We start from the raw sequence: 24,091 nt of genomic DNA, 5'->3' as shown, positions 1-24,091 counted from the left end.
CCCTGAGGTGGCGTCTGAGCAGGAGTGCTGGCTAGAAGCGATGGTTCCTGCACTGTTCACGTTGCTGTACTTCTCATAATGCTTTTTCAGTATGTGACTGTGATTTGGCCTCACTGCTACCTTGTTGGTCAGATTTTATTAAGTCTCATCCCCATTTTCTAGATGAGGGAACCTGAGGCCTGGAGTTTAGATAGTTTGTCCAAGGGCACTTAGCCAGGGGGTGGCAGAGCTGGGACTAGGCCGCGGTCTATTAGTCTTCCTCTGAGCTTATGATAACACTCATTTGATACAGAATCCCTGAAAAACAGAGGGAAGGTGTTTGCATCTGACCAGAAGTGTGGCTATATTCTCTGCTAAATTCACTGAAGGGTCTACGTCCATGCCACCTTGAATGTGCCCGATCTTGTCTGATCTTGGAAACGAAGCAGGGTCGGGCCTGGTTAGTACTTGGATGGGAGACTACCTAGGAATACCAGGTGCTGTAGGCACTAAAAAAAAAAAAAAGATAAATGAAAGAAAGAAAGAAAGAGAGAGAGAGAAAGAGAGAGAAATTCGCTGAAGAAACGAATTTAGCAGAGAATTAAACTGAAGTTCCTGAAAGATGAATTGCAGAGTCACTGGCAGAGGTGGGACCTGAGCTCTGGGAAGGGAGTTTGTTATGATGCAGTGGCTCTTTGGGCAGGGAAAATGTTATAAAAGCTATGACTTTGCCTTCCAGAAAAAATATGTGTTCCCACTAAAGAGACTTTGTATATGATTCAGGAGGTTCATGGACTGCTGTCCCAAATTCCAAGCCCCTTTGTGATCCTCAGTGATGAAGAACTTGGGATGAGTAGTGGACATGGAGTCCCATGACCTTGGCGAGTCTTGAGCCTCAATTTCTCTGCTCTGAAGACCTCTTGTGAGCCGTTGTGAGCCCCTGATTCAATCTCCCTCTGTGGGGTTGGCTCCCTTACTCCTGTGCTCCCACCCAGCAGGATTCTGCTGACCCCTCCACTTCTTGCTTTGAGCCTGTGTCTCCAGGAAGGTTGATTAGATAGGAAAGTGCCCCAGAGTCCTAGGCGTGTATGAGAATGGAGGTATTTGTGGCTCAGTGGCAGGGGTTCAGTGCGTGTCCTTGGTGGGTTTGAAATAGCAAAGTGATATTTGAGAGGGCTCTCCTTGGATGTGCTGAGCTGAGGTTCCTGCCAGGTGGGGAGTGTCCACGTTTGCCCGAGCCTTTTGGGGGCAGGAGCATAAGAGGGTGGCAGTACGGGCAGGAATGGGAGAAGGCTGTAGCTGGACGCTGGGTAGCTGGGGGAGTGCTCTCCTCCGCGATAAGCTAGCCTAGCTATCTGCCTAGAGGTCCTGGCAAGTTTGTGGCGTTGCCTTTGGCTCTGACCCTTGGCACCCTTGTGTGGCAGATTATGAAAACAAAACACACACAGTTGTTTCTTTCTCCACTCCCTTTGGAGCTTAGACTTTGTGTTGAGTCCTTTCTTCGGGCTCCCCCACCCCATTTGCTGCAATTCCTCTTAACCCCAGAGGCTGCCAGACTCCTCCATCGGTAGCTAATTAAACACTAAATGAGTAACTGGAATTGCATTTTGCTAGGACCTGGGTAATGCAGCCACCTTAATGGGTTTCAAGTGGCAGCAAGACCCCAAATTGCAAATCCTTGCCCTTTATTTCAAGGCAGGAGGTGGGGCGGGGGGAGTGGTGGGGACCCAAACAAAGTTTTTGGCAGTGGTCACTTCATTTGAACTCCAAGACCAGCCGTGCGCACCAGTCTTTGCATAATGCCATCTTTGTTAGCTAAGCATTTGCAAACTTGGACTGAGCGCTAGCTCTGTGTCAGCCACCGCTCTGAGGGAGCCAGGAGACACCCAGTTCTCCCTGCAGTGTAGCGTCCCTTGGGCCATATTAATTTTCCAGGGAAAGCAGGTTCTCTAGTGGGGACGTCAGGTCCGAGCCACTTTGCCCCCTTCCCTTGACCTTCTCTCCTCTGCGTGTGAGTGTGTGTACACTTAAATCATAAGAGGGAGAAGTGGAAGAGAGGTGTGTGTACTTGGGGTCCTGTCAGCCAAGATAACAGAAATGTTACACTAGCCGTAGTCTTTATTATAGCGTCTACGGTTTAGAGTATTTAGAAAAATTAATCTTTTTTAGCTTGGTAATAATTCTGACCATGGCACGAGTGCATTAGACGATTCACATAAACTTCTTTAATACATGTTGCTGGGAGCTTACAGCACACAGACAATAATAACTGTTTTTGATTCGCCAGGGTAATGGGGTTTTCTGTAGTCTTGGCGAGATGAGTTTTAGGCATGTTTCTCTTCGTGTTACGCTTTTCTTTTCCTTGAATCCTCTGGATTTTGAAGGGTTGGGGCTCTGAGTGGTGGGTAGGATGCACACCTGAGTTCCAGTCCCTACTCTGTCATTTCCCGACAGGGCAGACTTTTGGATCCTGTTTCCCCATTGTTGGATAGGGAAATGGTGGTTCTTTTGTGTGGTTGTCATAAGTGTCAAGTAGTAGTGTATATGGAAAATGCATGTCTCTCTGTGACTAGAGAATTTGTTTCCTTTCTCATTATAGCCTTAAATTTTTTTCCCCAAAACTTTGAATATCGTGGAGACAACAGCATATTTTCCTGGGAGAGCAAGTTGACCCTAGGGAACTGGACACTTGAATTTTCCATTGATGCCCTCTGGTGCCTGGGCTCCCCGGATGTGTCGTGGATTCTTCCCCCCATACCAGCCATCTTGTCTCACCCCCACACCCCTGCACGGGACAGAGCAGGCATCCTGCCACAGGCTGGCACTGATAAGTACTCCCCTGAGATATCTGTGTCCCTTATCTGTGTTGTACAGAGTGGTCCTGTCCCACTCCCACATGTGGCTGCCACATAGCTAAATAGTGAGACCCAAAGGGCTGGCGACTTGGCATCAGCAGAAATCTGAATTCACATTTCGATTTCATACCTTTTGTTAGTGTGTGTGTGCGGGGGGCGGGGGGAGGCTTCACTTCTTAAGGTCTGTTTCTCAGCTGTGAAACAGGCACAAAGGGTGGTTCTGCTCAGCCCACTGTGGGAGTGGCCGTGAGAAAAGGCACAAGGAAAGCTGCTGTGCTGTGAAGTGCTGTATAAATGCTTACAGGGACAGCAGGATTGAAAGCCCCTGAGTCAGGGTCTTGTCATGGCTTGCTTTGGGTGTATGCTGTGTTAGCTGGCCTTGGGCTTCACCTGACTTTCTGATTGAGTGAGGGGCCTAAAGGAGAAGGTGAGCTTGGGAAAGGTCCACAGGATGTTGGTTCTGGGTACATCGGCTGCTTTCTCTTTTGACTTCCTAAGGTGAGCCCGAGACCTTGATCAGCTGGTCCCTAGTCCAGGCAGGAGCAGAACATACATATTAGTTTTGAGGTGTTAAGCCCGATCACTGCTTGCTCTGCTCATTGTCTAGTTGAAGAGGTAGACGCAGGTCGGGATGTGATAAGTGCTTAAGAACAGTTGTGCAGAATGATCTTGTTCTTTGGAGAGATGGACAGGTTGTGGGGGTAGGTAAACAGTTCTACCCCTGTTAGAGGCTGGGAAATGTTTTTAATGTCTGTGTAGATAGGGTTGCAGGCAATGGAACTGGAGGTCACCTGGTCACCTTACAAGTAGGTAAACTGAGGCCCAGAGAAGAAGGATGCCCCGCCTGAGGTCACCAGTAGGACTCAACCCTACAGACCCGATCAGGGTTCTTTGCCCTGTGCTGCCTTGCTACACTTAGAAGCTTTGTGAACTTGGGCACCTTATTAACTTCTCTGTGCCTCAGTTTCCTTAGGTGGAAAACAGGATTAATAAAATATACCACAGAGGATAGTCATGAGAATTAATTGAGTTTATTCGCCTTTGTGTACATCCACCCAAACACACACACACACACACACACACACACACACACACACACACTCTCTCTCTCTCTCTCTCTCTCTCTCACTCACACTATCTCTCTCTCTCTCTCTCTTTCTCTCTCTAGTGTGGCACACTGTAAGTGCCACACAAGCATGTGTTGTCGTTCTTACTTTCTCACCTTGCCTGCTCTGAATCCTGACTCTGATGGCCAAAAGGGGGGCAGCAACAGAGGTTTCGGGGTGAGAAGTGTGAAACATGAACCATTACTGGCTTGCTCACCTGTTGATCAGCTCTGTGGACCCTTGGGTTTGAATCCAGCTTCTTTAAGCACCCCAAAGTGACTGAGAGTGGGGTGGGGAGGGGTTTCACACACACAGCCTCAAACCAGCCCCCGCGCTTGTGAGGATGAAATGACACACATGGATGCTCCTGCCCAGCCCCTGGTCTGTGTGCTTCCATCAGTGTCCATTTTCTTCTTTTCTAGCCACGTCTCTTGCTCTAGGGGTCTGGAACTTTCCCCAGGCCCCTCTGACCGTCCTCTGAAGTCCCTACTTGGTACTGTACCACCTGAGAGGTTTTTGGTTTTTTTTTTGCTCCCCTGCCAACCAGCCCTTCTGTAGAGCAGATGCCAGCCTGGAATGTGCCTGCCTTCACGAGGCCTGCCAGGACCACCCTCATGGGAACACCCCCTTTTCTCCTTTTTTCCCTGGGAACTTTATGTCTTATTCACTTGCTTCTTACTTCCTGGAAGGAGAGTGATTTGGGTCAAGATTGTATCTCTTCCCTTCCCGCTTCTAAGTTGGAAGCTCCCGAGGGTAGGAGCCCTTATTTTCACCTCCTTTTTGCCATCCCACTCTCGGGGCCTATTGCAATCTTGAGTAATCCCTGAGGTCGGTGAGATACACTCTGGAGAAGTGAGAAGGGTTTGAGCTCTGTCTCGGGATCAGGTGTGTTAAATACATGTTTTAGTGGAGGTAGACAAGTACATGGTAAGCCATTGTTTTGCAAACTGAGTTGTGACCCGTTAATGCCTCCTGAAACCATCTTATTGGGTCAGACTGGCAATTACAAAAAAATGAAACAACTGTATGACAGAAACTAAACGTAAATATTAATTTGGGTAACTTGTTTTCAGTGATTTCTGTGTGCCTATAAGTGAACACGTGCCCTGGATTATGGTATACAGTTTGCCTTATTGTGGGTCTCAGTCCAAACTTTGAAAGCCACAAGCCTGGAGAGGCTGAGAATGAATCTTGGGACCCATAGATTGAGTGATAAACTCAGTGACAAGCAATTGCTGGCCTCAGTTCCCTAATCTGTAATAAAGAGGGAATCATCCCCACCTATGAGGGTTCTTTGGAGAATTGTCTCCCCACCTTTCTTCCAAAATGCTGCTTGTGGGGTGCTCAGCACCTCTGTCTCTGGTGTTTGCTGCCATATTTCTAGTGCATCGAACACGTGGAAGGTGCTTAGCAGATGTTTGCTGAATGCTGAATAAGCAGTAGCTCCCTTTTTGAAGTCTGCAAGTTGTCTCTGCCGGCTGGCCTTGGGCAGCTCCTCCCGCCTGTCTGCAGTTGAGGCAGGGGTCCTAGGCCCCCTGTGGAGGGTGTTGTCTGAACATCTGCACGGCTCAGGCTCTGGCCTCAGCAAGATTCTTGAGAATAGGTCTCAGGGCATCCTGTTTGAACCCAGGTTGGCCCAGCCTCCCAAATTCCCTGTCCCCTCTGGATGACAGCTGTTTGCACAGCTCCTGAGGCAGGCTTTGTGTCTCCTGCTCTTTGTGTGTTTGGGTGAAGCGCCTGACATTTCACTTCTGTTTCACAGTCCTCTGACCTTAAGAAGCATGGCTGCTCCCTGGGGCTTCTGTCTGAGGTTTTCTTCTGATCCTTCTTTCCCTGTCACAAAAGGCTGTTTCAGAGAGCATGCTCTGGGGTGGCAGACCTCCCCGACGCCCAGGATGCTAGCTGCAGCTTTGCCAGCTCTTGGAATGGACAGAGCGTGGCTTTGCAGACTGGCCCGGGGCAGCAGTTGGCTGTTAGGCAGTTAGTCCTGGGTGCCTGCTGTGTGCCTGGCTCTGTGCTGGTCGATGATGGGGACTAAAGCCGTGTCGTGGCCAGTACCCAGGATTTGGACTTGGATGACAGGGTTCAAGTTCTGATTTTTTCAGATGGCTTTGGATAAGTCATTTGACCTCTCTGAGCCTTCGTTTGTCTGTGATATGGAACAATGTGAAATAAGGCCTGGCTTTTTTCTGCCTTTCAAGGTTTTCTTTGAAGTCAGGTGAAAGCACATGAAATGGTTTGTAAATTGTTATCCCCTTGTGAGAAGGCTACTTCAAATTTGAACCGACCATCAAATCATAGGACATATACGGAAAAAGAGCCTCTCGATTTACAGATGGGGAAACTGAGGCATAGAGTAGGGCGGTAACCCAGCAAGTTTGTGGCTAAATGGGCTCCCGATTCCTGGGGCAGCCACTGACTTTAGAAAACCTTCACTTAAGAGGTTGGCGCCTGTGTCTGTATCTGTGCTGTCCTTTAGGAATTTTGCAGCTTTCTTTGGGAGATGCCCTGGGCTTCCTGTGGCTTTGGCCACCCGGCCTGTGCTGAGGGGGCACACGGCCCAGTGGGCAGGCCTGGTGTCAGGCGTGTGCATACTGCCCTTCTTTTCTCGCTGTCTTTTAGAAGGCTTCCAGTAGAAAATGTTATCCTCTCTCTGGAGGCCTTGGCTCTTGGCAGCGCCACCCGCCAGATCCCGCTCAGCGAACCCGCTTGTGTTACACGAGGCAGTGCTGGCCCGCAGCTCTGGTCGCAGGTTTCACTGTGGATCTCCGGGCTGGTGAGCCGCTTCAGAAGGGGATTTTACAGCATGGCAGAGAATTTCAGCCACCACCTTATCTCCGAACTGGCCAATTGATGGTTTCAGCAGAGCATTTCAGCATCGGGGAAGCCAATACATTTTGAGTTAGTTGTGATGGCTGCCACTTTAAATACCGCAGTGAATTTCTGTCAGCATGCTAATGCTTGGAGTAGGGAATTGCAGAAAACTTGATCACCAGAGTGCTTTAGTCGATTCTGACCTCAAGCTATAGAAATGAACTTAAATCTAGTTGACTGTTGCCACATACTTTCTTTGGCATTATTTTGGTAGCAGCATTTTCTTCAAAGGGAACTTGAAGAGATGAGACTACATAAAAATCACAGTGTTTGACTCTGGTAATTTTTAAGGAGTAATGTTCTCCTATGGGCGGTTGAGCCACCGGGAGTCAGGGTGATGCTTACTTGTGAGGGATAAATCACTAAATTACAGCATTGAGGTTTAATAATAATGAGTCCCGTGTTTAATGAAGAACACGAGTGTTTATTAAGCACTTACTATGTGTCAAAACCTTTAAAAGTGTTCTTACTCAATTCTTACCCTATTTGGGCAGCGAAGTATATGGGATGTTCTTCCCATTTCATGAAGGAAGAACTGATAACAACAGTGAACAATTATTGAGTGCTAACTGGATGCCAGGGTACTGTTCTAAATGCTTTTTGGTCTTATCTCCTGTCATACTCAAAATAGCCTTGTGGGTTAAGTTCCATTTTTATTTGTTTTGTAGTTAAGGAAACTGAGGCATTAGAGGGATTCAGCAATGTTGAAGGTGCACGTTAACTGAAGTACAACTATTCTGTCCGGTCTCCCTAAGAATTAATACCAGATTTGATGTTTTTGCTGCCTAATTAACTGACAGCCCACTACTCAGCCCAGGGTGGTTTGGTACTGGGGCTGGCAGGCCTAGGTGGGGACATGCGAACTGAAGGCCCTGCCTGGGGGTTGTATGGTCCCTTACCAATGCCGTGCTCTCCACTGGCAGAGGGACTGGGCTGGCTGTCAGTGACCTCAGCCAGGAAGAAGACATTCTGCTTCGGGCCTGTGTACCTTAAAGAAGAGTTTACCAATATTTTCACTTAAAAGGCTCCCTTTTATTAATCCTCTACCTCCCCCTGTGGACTCTGTGCTTGAAAATATTTTACTTACAAATAGATTGCATGCATTGAGTCACTGTTCATTTTGTTGAAGAAATAAAAATGAGAACTGTATAGTTGGTGCTTATCAGGGTTTCTTATTAGCTTAGGGGAACTGGTGTGAGCACGCCAGTTTAGTGGAATTCTAGTCAACAGAAAACATTGGGAATTTGGGTTCCATTTCAGTTGAGGCAGACCTGGTTCTTGTTGAACTTAAAAAAATACCAGCAATGCTCCAGAGTCCCTCCTGAGTCCTTACGCTGCGAACCTCTGGCTTAACGTCTGTGCTTCTCACACCCCCCTAGCAGTGTAGTGGGGGGGGGCTCCTTCTAGCTTTGTTCTGGGATGGCCAGGCTTAGGTTCTGTGGAGGGAAGCTCCTTACATTTTTCTTTGGGAGTCAGGAGGCTCACAAGGCAGAGTTCTCTCTAGGTCATCCATCGCAGAGCAGTCAGTGTAGGCAAGGCTTCCTTGTTAGGGAAAATGCAGCTTGGAGGATGGGTGACTCAGGGGTGTAAGACCTTGAGTAGAAAGTTCTCATCTCTAGAAGATGCTCCAGAGCCCCCGTCCCTACAGATTTGCAAAGGCACAAGTACATTGTTTCCTACTGCTCTGCGCTGTCACTGAGCAAAGGAGATGGATCACTGGACAGTGGGTCCAGAAATCATCTTTCTCAACCAGATTTCCCCACTTACTATCTCTTTGACCTTCAATTGGCCACTGTCTTCCTTCTGGGACTTTCCTAATTTGTCGCATGGGGACTGTGAGGAATACACATGAAATTTCTGAAACAGTGGGGACCAGCATTTATTATACATGTGCCCTGGGCCAGGAAGTATGTGGGGGTATAACACTTAATCCCTGTAACTCTCTCTATAAGGCAGAGATTGTTTTAATCCCATTCCTTGGTTGAGGAAACTGAGGCTCAGAGAAGCGAAGTCATTAGTCCATGGTTATTAGATAATGGAGCCAGCACTAGAACCCAGGGCCCCATTCTGTGCCTTGGAGCTACACTGTTATTTTAACAAACTTTTGGATGACTTTGGGAGATGGAGGTCTTGGAGAAAATGCATTTGGGAAGAACTGGATCATTTCAGTAGAAATCTATAAACGTGTGTCTTTAAAAAAAAAAAAGATGTCAGTGACAGTTTGCTTCCCAGTGAGATGAATGCAGATAAACCTATTTTGACTGTTAACTTATTTTGTTGCTTAAAAGCCAGTGACATGTAGCATTGAATTTATTTTTCTTCACAACGTTTAAGTGTTTGCCACTTCTTGAGTGACGTGTGTGAATTTGGGAATTGCCTGTACTTTGGGAATGGAGGCTGCTGCTCATATCAAGGATTTTGCCTTAAGAGGGACATGTAGGAAGGTTTGTGTGGTGCAGGCTGTAGCTGAGAAGAGAGTGGAAAGCAACGTGCGTACCTGTGTTTGAGGATGTCGGTGGAGCCAGAGTTACTCTGAAGTTGGGGTCACAGTGGAGAGCTGATCGCAGGAGTCTTTGTGACTGGAAGCCTAAATATTTATTCTGTTCTGTCCCTAATGAAAACAAATTGTCAACAGTTGTTCAGTAACTGACTAAATTAAAATCTGTAATTAGTCAATTAGATTAAAGAGTTGGCACAACCTGATTGTATCATGCTGGTTAGGTTATTAAGAGAAAGGGTGTGATTTTTAATTACTGAATGCTAATTTTGACAGTTTCAAATAGAAACAGACGTGTTTTTCCCCCCTTTCCCTAATTCTGAATGGTTTGGAAAGTAAAGATACTCAGTGTGTAAATTATGGTGTTTTTAAATTTTTTTTTGAAGGAAAATAATCTGAGGAAGGCCCTTCTGTAGAATAGGGGGGATTTTAGTTAGGAGGCCACATTAGATTTTGGTAAAAGGGTTAGTTGGAAATCCTTCCTTTCATGAAGGAAGGAAGGCCCTGAGTTTGGCAGCTTTGTTTTTTGCTTTAAACGAGAAGTTGGATTTCAACTTCAAGCCCTTTAGTCGCTGAGTTAGAGTTCTTTTTAGGATCTCCCCCAGTCTGTCACCTAAGGTGTTTTCTGACTGACACCCAGTAAGCTATGAACAATAGGGGACAGAGTCCAGGGAGGAAATAAACTACTGTGTATATATGAAGTGTGATTGGATCTCAGACACTAACTCAGGTGAGTAATGGTACCCAACTTTTTATAAAATATTTTTTTGCACTCTGGGCAATCATTGAGAGGAACAGATGGAATGAGAGTTCTTACTGCCTCTGCTTTAGGGCTGAGCAAAGTGAAGAACTGGGGAAGGAGGTGGCCAGGTGTGGGGTATGCAGATGGCGGGGGATGCGGACAGGCCAGAAGGAAGGGAATTCCCATAAGTTGTATTTGGGGGTGGACAGAAGCCAGAGGGGAGATGGGTGTCTAGTTTGGGAGGAAGATGGGATCAGAAAGTAGGGCCATTTTATGGGTTTAGAGGTATAGAAAGCCAGCTAGAGAATTTAGGATGAATGAGATAGACAGGTTTGAAATGGAGCAAGTGCTTCTTCCCATTTTATGTTTCTGGAGCATACCATGGTGTTGCCTCCCCTGCAGACACTGGAATATGAATTATAAGCAGTCTTCTTGGAGCTGGGGGCGAGATGATCTGAGCTGCTTCCAGCAACAGACCCCAGCACGCAGCCTGGGTCCGTCATCTGCCAGAAGGGGCCTCCCGTTGCTCTACCCTCCTCCCCAGCGCCTAGGAGTCTGTGATAGGGTCAGCTCTAAACTGCAAGGCACTATGCACATGGGTCATTTTATCTGGAGGACCTCAAGCCGTAGAAATGGTTCAGGGGCCATCCAGCCCTCACTTTTCCTTCCTGCCTCTTACTGCTGGGCTTGCCAGCTCCTTACAGCCCATTGGGCAGCCTCCCTGTCCTGGGGAAAAGCTCCCCCAAACTGTGTTGCCTCTACAAATCGTACCCAACGGTATTGTCAGTGTTAAAGCACAGCCTCTGTGTTCTGCTGGTTGTGTTTTCCATGATCCTTTTGGGAAACAGCAGTTAAAACAGCCTTTGGCTTTCAAGATTTAATATTATAGCGGCTAGTGAGCCATAATGAATTATTTCATTTTATTTTTATTTTGTTTTTAAGGCAACAACTTTGCTTTTTGTGTATGAGAGACATAGGGTACTAGGGAACCAGGGTACCAAAAACAAGGTAAAGCATCCTAGGTTCTCATCCTCGCTAGGGCCTTTACTCACGGTGTAACTTGTGCCAGTTGCTTAACTTCTGCGCCGCAGTGTCCTCACCTGTAAAATGGAATTTACTTTCAGCTTGCAGTACTGTTTTGAGCAAATGACGCAGAGCACCCTAGAACATGTCCAGTAAATATTTCTAGAATGACCGCATGAGAGCCAGTGTTCTTGGGGAGGTCTCTCTGCTTAGGAAGCTATACTGGGGTATGTTCAGACCCACGAGCAATTTGAGAAGAGCAGAATAAAAAGCTAGAAGTATTTATAAGTGGTGGATTAGTGTATTTCTGAATTTGGAATTTCTCTTTTAGACTCAGGAGCCACAGCCAAGATTAAAGTAACCCATAAGAAGTGTGGTACGTGTGCGAGTGTGTGCGTGCGCGTGCGTGCGTGCGTGTGTGTGTGTGTGTGTGTGTGTGTGTGTTGGCAAATAGAAGAAAGGAAGTGACAGTGCTAGGAGAGAGTTTATTTTAAAAGCTTCCCCACTGATAGATTTGTAGCCCTGGGTAAATAGGGAAGCTTGTAAAACTTGATTCATTTTCTTCCTGAAGTCTGTTTTTGGTGGGCAGTGGGGGTGAGGACAGAACCAGCCAAGGGAACCAAGTGCTTTGAGGTTAGAAATGTTTGTGTGTTCGCAGTGCACACCACATACAGGGCCCAGAACTGTGTTCTCTCTCTTGCTCCCTGTGCCCAAACAGTCTCTCCTTTCCCAGGATGGAGGAGGGCCCATTGCTGGGGTCTCATCAAGGGATGAGCAAGGACTTCCCTGCACTCAGGATGACTTCCGTCTTCCTTCCTGTGCTGCCCAGAGCAGATCGGGTTTGCTCCTTTCTTTAGCTTAGGAAACATGTCCTCCCTGGTCCCTGCCCAAGCCTGTTCCGGAGACATGAACAGGCAGCTGGGGTGACCACTGGCTGTCGAGGAGCTTGGGTGTGTCCTCAACTGGAGGCCCATGTGAGCTATTCAGGAACTAGAAGCTACGGCTGCTGGGAAACCATGGCCAAAATGGAGAGGTGGTTAGCCAGGAGAGGTGAGAAGGTGGTAGACTTGAAGGTTAGAAAAAATATTTCCAGAAATTTTGGAATGTTTCTGTTTTGAAATAAAAATTGCGACCCTGTATTTTTGTTGTTAGAGTGGAGCGTGAACCCTGAGACTTTGATACTAGTTGCTGGGCTGTATTAAGGAAAGAAGGAGCATGCTCCCTACCTCAGGGCCTTTGCACAGGCTGTTGTCTTGCTTGGAGCATTTCTCTTCGTAAAGTCAGGCCCTGATACTTGATGGATACCAAATTCATATTTGTGGACTGAAAGAGTGATCAGGAAGTACAGGAGGCTGCCTGCCTGCCAGGGCCCAGTCTGTGCAGTTGAACGGCTCCCTGAAGCCTTCATGCCCTCAGAACAAGGCTAAGTTTTGCTCTACGGTTTGAGCTGTGGCCTTGGCATCTGCCTTTTTTTCTGAAAAAGATCTTTGACGTATTGACGGAGTTTAAGATGTTTAGTGTCCTCAGAGATGTGTAGGAAAATGCTCAGTGTTCAGTTAGCCCAACCTTTTGCCAGCTAATGAGGCCTCTCAGGCCGAAAGCCCCACTACTCTTTTCTTGCCCAGTTTTTGCGTTTTGTAAAGGGGTTTAGGGGGTGGATGGGCAGGAATGTGGTCTGGAATCCTGAACACCGGCACCTAGCTGGTGTCGCAGTAGAGCGTTAGCCTAAGATGGTGGGAAATAACCCTGTTCTGCTTCCTCTAACTCTCCTGCTTATCTGGGCAGGAATATTTTATGATTTGACCCCTGTAATTCAGGGTCGGTGGCGATTGTATCAGGCCACACAGTCTACAGTTGACGTTTCCATTTGAGAAGACTCCTATTTGCTTAGCTGAGGAGGATAAACAAGATTCCTGGGGGGTGGTTGTGGGAGTTTGTGCACGAGGTGGCTTCTCATTGTGAGTAGCTGCTGGTATCTACAGGGAGGGTCTCGCCACACCCTGGCCCAGGGGCTTCTTTAGTTCTAAGTCAGCCATTCAGGCTTTTCCAAGGGCTTTTCCACTCTCTTTAAACCCCCACTTTCTATTAGTACTATCCGAATGGTATCAGTTCTGGACGACCTTTTATCCAAAATCCACTGTGAAGGTCAGAGGAAGATACTTGTTTTTCTCAGATATTCATCCCATCAGTCTAGTCTTTCATTCATCACATAGTTGATTCCTCTGAGGTGTGGCTACAGACCGAAGGACACCAGCAAAGTTTTTGCCCTTTCAGAGCTTATGGACTATTCTTTCCCTTTATCTGGGTTTTATGTCTTTTAAGATGCTACCTGCATGTCTTTACGTGGAAGATACATCCTACAAGTTCAGATGGACTTGTCCCCCAGAAAGGTGTCAGAATGCGATCTAGCCTCTTGTCGGGTGACCACTGTCCCTGATGGGAAAACCAGCGAGGTCACTCTTGCCTTGGCTGGCCAGCTCTGTGATTTTTGGACTACTTTCTTGAAATTAACTGAGTATTTACTTCCTTCTCTGTACAGTGGTAGTAAACGATGCCTTCATGGTCCCAGTGTTGGTGCGTAGCCATTTGAGGCCTCGTGAAGGTATGGCTGGTTTTGGAGAAAGCACTATAATTGCACCATGAAGACAGAAGAATTGGAAGAATTGGAAGAAAAATAACCTGGTCCAGTTTAAACTAAAAGAATGAAGATGTTATACTGGTTTTAAGCAAGCTTCCAGAGGCCTGCATTCTCAGACCTGAGTTGATTTTTCTAGGCTATACCAAAAACACAAATCCCCCCTCATTTATTGGGGTTTGGGCATTGCAGCCAGGCCATAGCCACCTCCGGGCCACCTCTGAGCCACCTCTGAGGCACAGGTGCCTGCTACAGCACCACCCTTTCCGGTGAGTCAGCGAGTTTGTCCTGGAATATCCCGCCCCGGGTGAGGGCCAGGGTCATGGGCTGGGGCCACTGTGGGCCACAGTTTCTCAGGAAGCTGGTACTGGCCCCGTCCAGCTGCCTTGTAGACTTAAGATAGATGGCTTCTTTCCCTCTCCTTTTTTTCTTTTTGAAAATGTTTTTAACATGGAGCATATGTCACTACAGCATTCTTTTCAGGACAGAGGACAGAAATTGTCGCTGTACATAGCAGAGATTGTTTCTGATCCAGAGTTGATTGTGGCCTGATCCTTGGTCTAGTTATTTGGCAGGCCAGTTGCTGCCGCCCTATCTAGGGGATAATTGGGACTCAAGCATTGGGTCTGGGGGTGAGCAGGCACTATGAGGAGGGGCTAGGGAAAGGAAGGGAAGAGGGAGGGGAGGTGTGACTTAGTTAGCTGGTGCAGGCCACAGGAAGGGTCACTCCCCTCTGGAACAGCAACATCTGCTGCTCTGGGGGAGGGTCTGCCCCTGACCTGATGCAGGAGCCATGGCCACTACCAGCTTGGCCACCCAGCCCAGACCCCACGGGAGGGAGGAGCCTGGAGCAGCTCTCCCAGCCTCTCTGGTTCGATTGCCTGGTTCCATTTTCCCTCCTCTGGGTACAGGCTCTTTTCTACTCCTCAAGCCCCCATTGTTCTCATTGCAGGATCAGGAGTGCCCTTCCCCAGGCCCCAACAAATTAGTGAGCCCGAGCCCCTGGCACACAGTCAGTACTCAATAAAAGTCTAACGTTTTTGAGACAGTGGGCTTGAAAAGCTTGATACATTATGAGTAATTCTCTTGCAGGGAGGGCAGGGACCATACTGTCCTGTGCTGGACACTGGAAGTGCGTAGCTATCTAGATTAATGAAGTGGTGTCCAGAGGGCAGGACTCTGGCATGGGCAGGGTCATGGGTGGCAGTAGGGAGAGAGGGAGCTAAGCTTGTTATGTGTAGGAGGGCCGTGGCTCTTCTTTCCTGTCTCCTGCTGTCCTTGCTGGTGGCGACAGCCAACCTCCTGGCCTCACCCTTTCACTGTCCTTTTGTTGGCTTGGGCCTAAGCATGGATGCCAGATTGGCTTTGTTAATGTAAAAGATGATGGCATCATGTCTCTCCCTTACTAAAATCAAAATCAAACCAAAATCCAAATAAGACAAATTAGGAGCTGCAATGAAGACAGCCCTGAGGTTTTCTGACTGGGGGACAGAGGCCCCAGACCCTGAGTCAGATGATCAAGGTCTTTCTGGTCTGACCGCGCCCACATTTCAGATTTTGCCATCTTTATTGTGGACCTCGTCTTGGTGCTGGACACTCTCACCTTCAATATAGATTAATCACTGCAGCCTCCCACTGAGATAGACAGTAGATTTAAGGTGGGAAAAAGCCCAAAGGGCCAAGCATGTAGGATTTTAGAGAGCATCTGAGGGTGCAGAGGGTGGCCTGGTTTGTGTGTGTGTGAGAGAGAGACAGAGAAAGAGAGAGAGAGAGAGTGAGTGTGTGTGTTTTGCTGGTGACAGGCTGCCCCCCCCATACCCTCGCCCCCAGACTAGAAAATCCAGCACCTCACTCCTGTCTCTTTACTCTTTGTAGAAAGTGTCATGTCTGTCACTGGCTGACACTTCGAGGGTTTTTCTTCTCTCTCAATAAATAATTCTTTGTCTCTCTTCAGGGTGGCAGATCAGGTTGGAGAAAGGCAGCCGATCAAACAAGTGGGCAAAGGAGGGGCCTGGACAAGCAGGAGTGGGGGAATGGGGAGAACCAGTGTGCAGCTTGAGACTGCAGAGGTGTTGGGGACACCAAAGGCCACCTCCTAAAACGTGTTATCGCTCATTTCTTGCCCAGGGATGTATGAGTGAAATATTAGGCTAAATGGAGAGTTCCTTCCTCAGAAGAGAAAGCGGCTCCCTTTTCCTGTCCCTTTGTCTCCTGTCCCCTTTGTCCCAGCCCTCCAGCTCTGCGGCCTCCCCTCCCCCAGCGGTTCCTTCCTTTGTGCCCCCGCCACTCACCAGCGAAACTTAACTCTAGCCTCCAGCGTCCACAGAGGCCCCTGCCTTCTCTGCTCCTCCTGAAACAAAAGTAACTGGTAGGTCCTGGCCTGGCTGTCAGCACAGGGACTGAAAGGAACCAGACAGGACCCAGCCCCGCAATGGTGGTGGTTAGTGTTGAAGTTTGGTGCTGACTGTTGGCAGCATCTTCAGAGGGAGCAGTGTTTTTGGGGTCCTGCTGCCCTAATCTTGAGGGGCCTGGGGCTGCAGCTGTGGTGTGGGGGGGGTGGCGAGCCCCCCCTTCCCTGGTGAAGGGCCTTGGAGTCTCCATCCATGCCTCTCTTTCTCTTGCCCTGAATGGTTTTGGGGCCTTTTCCATCAGAAGTTCTATATGTGACACCTAGAAATAAGGATGTGCTAAGAGTGAAACCGACACTTCTGGGTACCAAAGCACCCATCTTTGTTACAGGATTGTCTTAATCATCCTTAAGCAAGCATTAGCAGTCACTTGGCAGCCAAGCAGAAATCGGGGGGGAAAAAACTGAATGATGGCAAAGAATCTCTCCATTAGCTTCATTTGCCTAGAAATATGGAAAGGATGAGCTTGATTTAGTTTTTCATGTTGCAGATGGACACTCCAGTGCCTGGTCTCTAACCTGATGGCCAGAGGTCTGAGGATGCATGCTTCCTGTGGTTGTGGGGCAGGCTCAGCACATTAGTTCTGAGAGAACCATGTGGGCAGAGGTTCAGTGGAAGCAGGTTCGGGGTTGTCGAGGCAGGGCAGAACTGTTGCCAGTTGGTGTGGCTTCATTATTGTCAGAAGTATCTTTCCCTTTGTAAAATATTTATGTTATTAATTTCATTATACATGTTCATTAAAATCATGTTAAAGATAGCATGTAAATATGGAAATGGTATATTCTGCCCTCAAGTTACATAAACAATGTTATTCTAGGTCTTTGTAAGCATTTTTTGGCATCAGTGCTTTAAATGCTGTCCCCAAATCTACTTTTGTTTTCTAAACCATCTTTCTAGCACTTGTCGCCAACACTCTAAGTTGTTCGAGATATATTATTTTTCGAATTTATGTATGCTTCTGTCTCTAGGAACTTTATCTGAAGCCACAGGAACCCATTATAACATTAAGACAGTTGGATTTTGTCTCATAGATGTCTATTTGCTGGAAATGCTCCAGCAGATTTGAGACCCTGTTCTGATGCTTGAGAGTAGGGGAGGCACCGCCCTTCTTTAGTATCCCTGTGTGACCCTGATAGTTCTCTGAGCCTTAGTTTCTTCATCTGTAAAAAACATGACAACAGTGCTTAAGGCTCACGTCTCAGGATTCAGCATATGAAGAACGTGGTACAGGGCCCCGTATCCATTAAGCACTCAGCAAATACACTGTTGGAGGTTGGACTGGTTGGAGCACTCTGGCCCTTCCTGGTTTACAGAATGACTTTGAGGGCTTATCAGGCAAGGCCTGGAACAGCCCTTGTGGGGAAAGCCAGGACCACAGTGGGTTTTGGTTTGGGGTTTTGGAGTGGAGGAACCATTCCAGGGGAAAGAGGGTACATTTTCAGCTCATAAGAACTCTGTAATAGGGCAACGTGAGGCCTGCGGCCCGGGACATTTTCTTGATTCTCCTGTGGCCTGCTCTCTGGCATTCCCAGAGTGGCATGTTTTAAATGTCCTTACTTTGGGGCTGGTGTACCCAGGAAGTGAGAGAAGACTTTACTAGTCTATATATAGTAGAAAACATTTAGGCTTTATATTTTAACAGTCTTTATTTCCAAGCTGGCAAAAGCTTAAATGGAGATATAACAGGCATCAGGGTCTATGTGTGCCCACAGATGTTTGTCATTATTGTCATGGTCATTATTTTTCGTCTTGGGGCTGCAGGTAGCAGATGATACTCATACCCCTGGTCCTTGGTAGGGATGGAAACTCCTGGGATGGGCAGTGGCCACAGTGAGTATCCAGGTTTACCGGACAGATTTGCATTGCCCTTTGTAAATAAGGGCTGCTTTGAATATCCACCTCTGATGTGCCTGTGGTAAAGGCCCTGGGATCCCCAATTTAGATGGCTGACGGTAATTTGAAACTGAAACAATCAGAATTATATATCTCATGAAAAAAGAAGAGCAAGGGGGATAAGAGCCCCTCACAGGAAGTTGTCACCTGGCCGAGACTCTCCATGTGGATGGCAGGGGTCCAGACTGACCACACGTTGAAGCTGCCGCCTTGAAGCGTTTTTCCGTTTTTCCTTCAGATTCTTGTATTTCACTGAGACTCGGTGAAATGAAATGGAAATGGGCGGTGTGTTGGGTTACTCTGTGAAACTGTAAGTGATGCATCCCTTTTTCCAGTGTAAGCTGTCTCCCTGGTCCCAAAGTGAAACTGTGTAATGGGTTAAGAGGCTGGCAGTGGTAAAATTGGGGTAGAATTAAGTTCAAAAGACTACAGACCTTGAGGGGGGTGTGGGGGACGGGGCAGGTTTCTCTTATGAATGGGCATGGCCTCAGGGCCCTTGTGCCTGGGTGTGGGGGATGAGGGAAGGGAGGGAGGAGGGGGGCAGGAAGGAGAGAGAAAGGAGGGAGATACACCCGAGACTAAGACCTAGAGACCCAGAGGGAGGGTGAGGGGGCCTAGGAGTGGTGGATGGCTCAGGCTGGGGGAGGGGTCACTATTTGCATAACTGATTGTTGTTGCTCCTGGGGATTGTGGTGGGGGAAGGGAGGCCAGCACAAAGACTCTTTCCTCCACTCTCCCCTCCCCTCTCCGGTTCCCTCCTCTTTCTCCCTTTCTTCTCCCCTCCCCCCTTCCCAGGTCAGGCCTCCGAGCCTGGTCAGCACCACCTGCGCCTCTGCCGATGGCCCAGGGTTCGCCTTGCCCCTGTTGCCCAGCAGACAGGGTTTTACTGCCCAGGTTCTAATTGCAGGCAGGGCCACCGCAGCCGCCTGTCAAGTCAAGATAAAGTCCAAAGGAAGGTTGTGCGTCTCCCTTTAAAAGCTGGCGCATTATAAAAACGGTTTCTGTGTGAGCTCTGAAGTGCTTGCCCCACCATCTTTTCCACCTAGAAACTGGAGGCTTCTAGAGGGAAGCTGTGGCCAGTGTCCCCTCTTGTAAGGTGGTTTTCTGGAACCTGTTTCCTTGGCCCACAACTTGACACTTGGAGATTCACTGGAATCGAGGGCAGCTCTGCAAATGAAAGGGTGCTGGTGGCCAGGGTGTCCCATAGCAGCATCCACCAAGTCTCAGAATGGGAGTCCCGTAGAAGTATGGTGGAGATGCCAGCCCAGTGTGTTTCTCTCACCACTGCAGATCAAAAACAGTACTATCTGGTGGGCACAGCACACAGCTCTGCTAAACCAGTAAGTGGATGCATGCATGCAGTGTGACCCCAAACAGGATAAGTACCACTGCTACTGGCTTGTCATCCATCTCTGCTTTTCAGTGCGTCAGTCATCTAGTGCCTTTGGGGAGGCTGCCTCCCTGCCCGAGCCTCAGTTTTCCCATCAGTAAAATGGTAGTGACATTCCTTGGTCAGGTTGTCCCAGAGACTCAAGTCAGGTTTTTCGTGATGATTATTGCCATAAGGGTGAACACATTGAGCCCTCCAGGCTCTGACCAGAGGGTTCTGCCCAACATCTGGGTACATGGGTACAGAAGCAGGACCTAGATTCATCTGCCAACAGTAGAGAACCCCCTGGCTGAAAGCTGGGGAGCAGTATGGGTTGCTGACCTGAAGGGGCCAGCGTCTTCCATGTGCCCGCCCTGCAGCCACAGCCACAGGTCAAGGTTATCTATCTGTTGTGGTGTAACACTCTTACACGGTTTCCCCCAGGGGGTGGGGAGCCGTGCTTCCATTTTACATCTTGCCAGGAGTGCCCTCTTACCCTCCCCCATAGCAGAGTTTGATCTTTGTGCTTAGGCTTAGGCTATGGTCCTCTCACAAAATGAGGACTGAAAACATTTTAAAGCAAGTTCAGGCCCCGGTGGCCAGTTAGTTCCCTGCTATGCCACGTTGGATTGTGTGGGGTCGGTATTTTAGAAATCAGCTGCAACTCCCTCCCAGTTCCTGGTGGCCAGGGCTGGATGCTTCTCGTTCCTCGCAGGTTGCCTGGGGAGACTGCGGGTTTACTTCACATTCCACACTGTGGGGTGGGGGAATATGGAGGGAACGGGATGGGATGGTTTATTCCGTGTGGTATAAGCTTCACTGACTGCTTATTTTCTCTGAGCCACAACTTCATTGTCTGTGAAATGGGGACTATGTAAGTATCCATCAAAGGATGGTTGAGGGTGGTTTGTGAACAGATTTCACTCTGGAAAATGTTAGCTATTTGGTGTTGATAATCCCAGTGTGGACAGGTCAAGAACTTGCAGGTAGGAGAGGGCAGGGCCAGTGGTACCTGAAGGGATTGTTGACTCAGCCCTTTTGTGGCTTGCTGAGGGGATTAATAAGAAAGGTCTTTTGGGGAGACAGCTTCCCCAAGCTGTTTGCTCAGAGGGGCCATCTTCCCAGAGCCTGTGCCCCCTTGCGAGTAGCCTATGGAGCCAGGTCTCAGGCCTGCCAGCCACCTGGCTACTGGCCATTGGCCCTAGACACCCAGTGTGTTGCCTACCACCTGATCCCTATATATGTTCCTACCCGCCTCTTCGCGTTCTGTATAAGTCCTTGCTGCTCCCAGAAAGCTGAGCAGACTGCTTGGCGCTCCTCAGAGACAGGCCTTATTAAGCCCGACGCTCATTGGCTCTTTGAGCTGTTTAATCAACTTTTCTTGTGAACTTCCTGGGTGCCAGCTTTGAGCGGAGGCATCAGTAGTGGCTTGTCTTTCCTGTCCAAACGGGGTTAGAGTCTAGTAGGGATGATGGGATGAAATCCATGGTAGCTCTAGCTCCAGTGGCCTCAAACCACACACAGCTCCAGTGCAGGCCCAGCCTAGGGGCATTCAGCTCAGACACCTCAGTGTGCATCCCCTGGCTGTAAGTAGGTGTGGTGCAGGGCAGGGTGGGTGGGTGGGTTTCTGCTGAGCTATGGCACTGGTTTTTAAAAACAACACTTGCCGACCTGTCTAAATCCATCCAGGGCACTCCCCAGAGGTCTGATTGGCTGGATTCCCTTAACCCCTCTCCTCTGTAACTAGAATTATGGAGGGCAGTGCCCGCTATTTATAGAAGAGGAAACTGAGGCCCAGGCAGGGAAGAGGCCACCTTGATTGACGGGAAAGGGGCCCCAGAGGCTGTTGAAAATTTCCCGCTAGCCCTCACCAGCTGGCTGGTAGGTCTCACCTTGCTCCCAAGGCCGTTGCCATTAGCAACCAACTTCCCCTGTTGGTTCTGGGGGCCCTTGAGGGGAAGAGGGAAGAAGGTGGAAGCCAGGCTGTCAATCAGGTGGCATTTGAGTGCCTGTGACACTGGGAGGAGGGCCTGGGCACATCAGAGCCATCCAGTGCATAGGTCCATTGGTTTGCTATTAACTGTCCCAGTAAGGGGACAGATATATGCAGGTATACCTCGCTTTGTGCAGAAAAGATGCCTGCCCCTCCCCCACCACACACACACAAAAGAATAGAGAAGGAAGAAGAGCACACAGAGGATGACTAAGCAGTGAGGTCTACTGGAGTCAGGTATACCTTGCTCTTATTGGGTAAATCAGTTGGTTCCTCTGAGCCTCAACTTACCCATCCATAAAACAGGTGTCAAGGTACAGGTGTACATCAACAGTGCAGGTGTGCAATGCTCAGCACTTTGTCTGACCCCCCTGAGCTCTCAGTAAAAGACTGCTGGTGAAAGAAGAATTGGAAACCTGCGATGGGCAGGGTGACAGTGACCTGGTTACCTTCTGTGAAATGTCAGCTAGGACCTGCCAGAGATGTGGACACTGAGGGAATACAAAGCTGGGTGAAGATCAAGTTGATTGTCATTCAAAAGGTCTGAAAGACCAATTGACAATTGATCAGGCAGGGAGAGTGACACAGGCAGCATCTGGAAGGAGCCCAGAGAGGGGAGTTGCTTGGCTGCTTAAGGGCTGGGAAGGCTTCCTGGAAGAGGTGTTGTGGCTGGACCTCAAAGAAGAAAGAAAAAGTGAAGGAGAAGGGCATGCAGATCTTGGTCTTTGAGGGTTGTGGACAGTGAACATTGATAACAGCTGACATTTCTTGGGCTCTTAGAGAGTCTGTGCCAGGCCTTGGTCCAAGTGGTTGGCATATGTGGAATAATTTAATTCCCATAACCAACCCTGTGAGGCAGGTATTATCCTACTTTGCAGTTTGAAAAGAGGACCATGGACAAGTCGAGGAACTTTTCCAGGCTCCCACAGCATGGAAGAGCCAGTGTTCAAACTCCGAGAGCCGGGCTTCAGAGACCACACACACACATGGTCGCTTGTGTCACCGCCTTGCCTGTCATGACCCAAGTCTGACTGTTGGGAGATAGATGCTCATTGACTAGTGGTATGACCCACTAGATGGGCAAGCTGGGGAGTGCCCCACTTCAGTTTCTTTATCTGTGAAGTGAGAATAACCCATGTCCATGAACTGAGATGAAGTTCTTGGTTGGAATTTGCTCTATGGGATGTGCTCAGAAAGTCCTTCATGGGTGGGGAGCTGTCATTCCCAGCAGCTTTCCCGAACAGTGGTTACAAGGTAAAAGGTATTCAGTCTTAAGGCAGGCTTCCCCGCCCCGCCCTCACTGTCCTTGTTTAAGAGGCCAGGAGCCTGTGGGACTTAGGCAGGATTAGATAAAACATGGGCAGAGTGCCCAGCATAGCACTGGCACACGCATAGCCCCTGTAAACAGTAGTCATTTTCATTATTGTGTCTTATCTCTCAATATTAGTAATTATTATTGATGGTTCTCTCATCAGTCCTGTGGGCTGATTTTAGTCTCACTTTCTAGAAGAGGAAACAGCTTAGAGGTTGGATAATGTATCCAAAGTCACAATAATTGGCAGACACACTTAGACGCTGAGTTGGGTGTGTCACACTCCTATCCTTTTGCTCTTGTGTTACATCACTGGAAGGCTCCAGCAGGCCCTCCCGTGTGTCCCAAAGAAAGGCTTAAAATTTACCAAGGCTTCCTCAGAGACAGCCTTCCAAAGCATGCTGTTGTGTAAGGTGAAGCATGCTCACTGACTTGTGTCCACACAGGCTGTTTTCTTCCACTTTGACGCTGGAGCTCATGACAGTGTCTCTAATCCACCAGCAATGAAGTTATTCTTGGTGCTGGTATGTTTACGCACCCTAAACCTAATCCGGACTCAGAACAATTCAGTCTTACAACATGCAGCTTCTCTCCAGCGAGTATAGTATTTGCCTCCTGGGTGGCCCAATATGGTTATAAAAATAATGCCATGGACGAAATGTCTGTAGCTTTGGTGTTGCTTCCATACCTTTCACCTTGGCCCTTTGGTACACCCCCTTTGGGTGGTCTCGTAGTGATTTTATTGCTCTTCTCCCACCCCACTGCCACTTGGAGGAGATAGATGGTTAGCCCTGTTGATTTGCCAGCTAGACCCTGTGGCTTTGAGTAGTCGGGTCTCTGGGTCATGTATGCTCATGGCACTGTGTCAAGCAACATTGAGAAGAACCAGTGAAGATAGAGGAATCCCAGTGTCCCTTTATTCTGTGTGACAGATGAGTAGAGAATCAAGCCCTGAACCTGTTTCTAAGTTTAGAATCAAGCCTCACCTCACTCAGGGCTGCCACCTCTCACAGCCACCATGCTCGTGCTAATTCTTTGTTGATTTAGAAGCCTCTTCAGGATTGTGTAGTGCCTCAGGGCCACTCTTGTGGAGAGGAGGAACTCTAATCCCTTAAATATAATAATCCCCTGCACTGGACACTTTATGGAACTGTCTCCTGTGCCTGAGCTCTTTGGCACCCTCCAGCAGTCCCAGGGGAGCAATGGATAAGGCCTGTGACTCTGTTTCGCTGATGAAAAGGCGGGTAAGTGGCTTTTGTGACTTTGCAAAGTCACACGTCCGGTATGTGTTGAAGCTAAGGTAAAAATCCAATCTGAAGGCTAGTCATGGTGTACAGGACAGATGGCCAATGCTTGGCACATATGCCAACATTACTGCTTTGCTAATGTCAGACATTGCAGGTTG

The 24,091-nt window shown here is 48.5% G+C and overlaps 1 protein-coding gene and 1 pseudogene across 1 annotated transcript in view; both read left to right on the top strand.

Annotated features, from left to right (window-relative positions):
* The window catches only part of SSBP3 (single stranded DNA binding protein 3), a 192,079-nt gene that overhangs the window by 41,409 nt on the left and 126,579 nt on the right, over positions 1-24,091 (top strand). The window lies entirely within an intron of this gene.
* Positions 370-488, top strand: LOC112485822 (annotated as a pseudogene).

Source organism: Pteropus alecto, unplaced genomic scaffold (genome assembly GCF_000325575.1).
Source record: "Pteropus alecto unplaced genomic scaffold, ASM32557v1 scaffold25, whole genome shotgun sequence".
NCBI lineage: Eukaryota > Metazoa > Chordata > Mammalia > Chiroptera > Pteropodidae > Pteropus > Pteropus alecto.
This window is presented reverse-complemented; position numbering and strand designations above follow the sequence as displayed.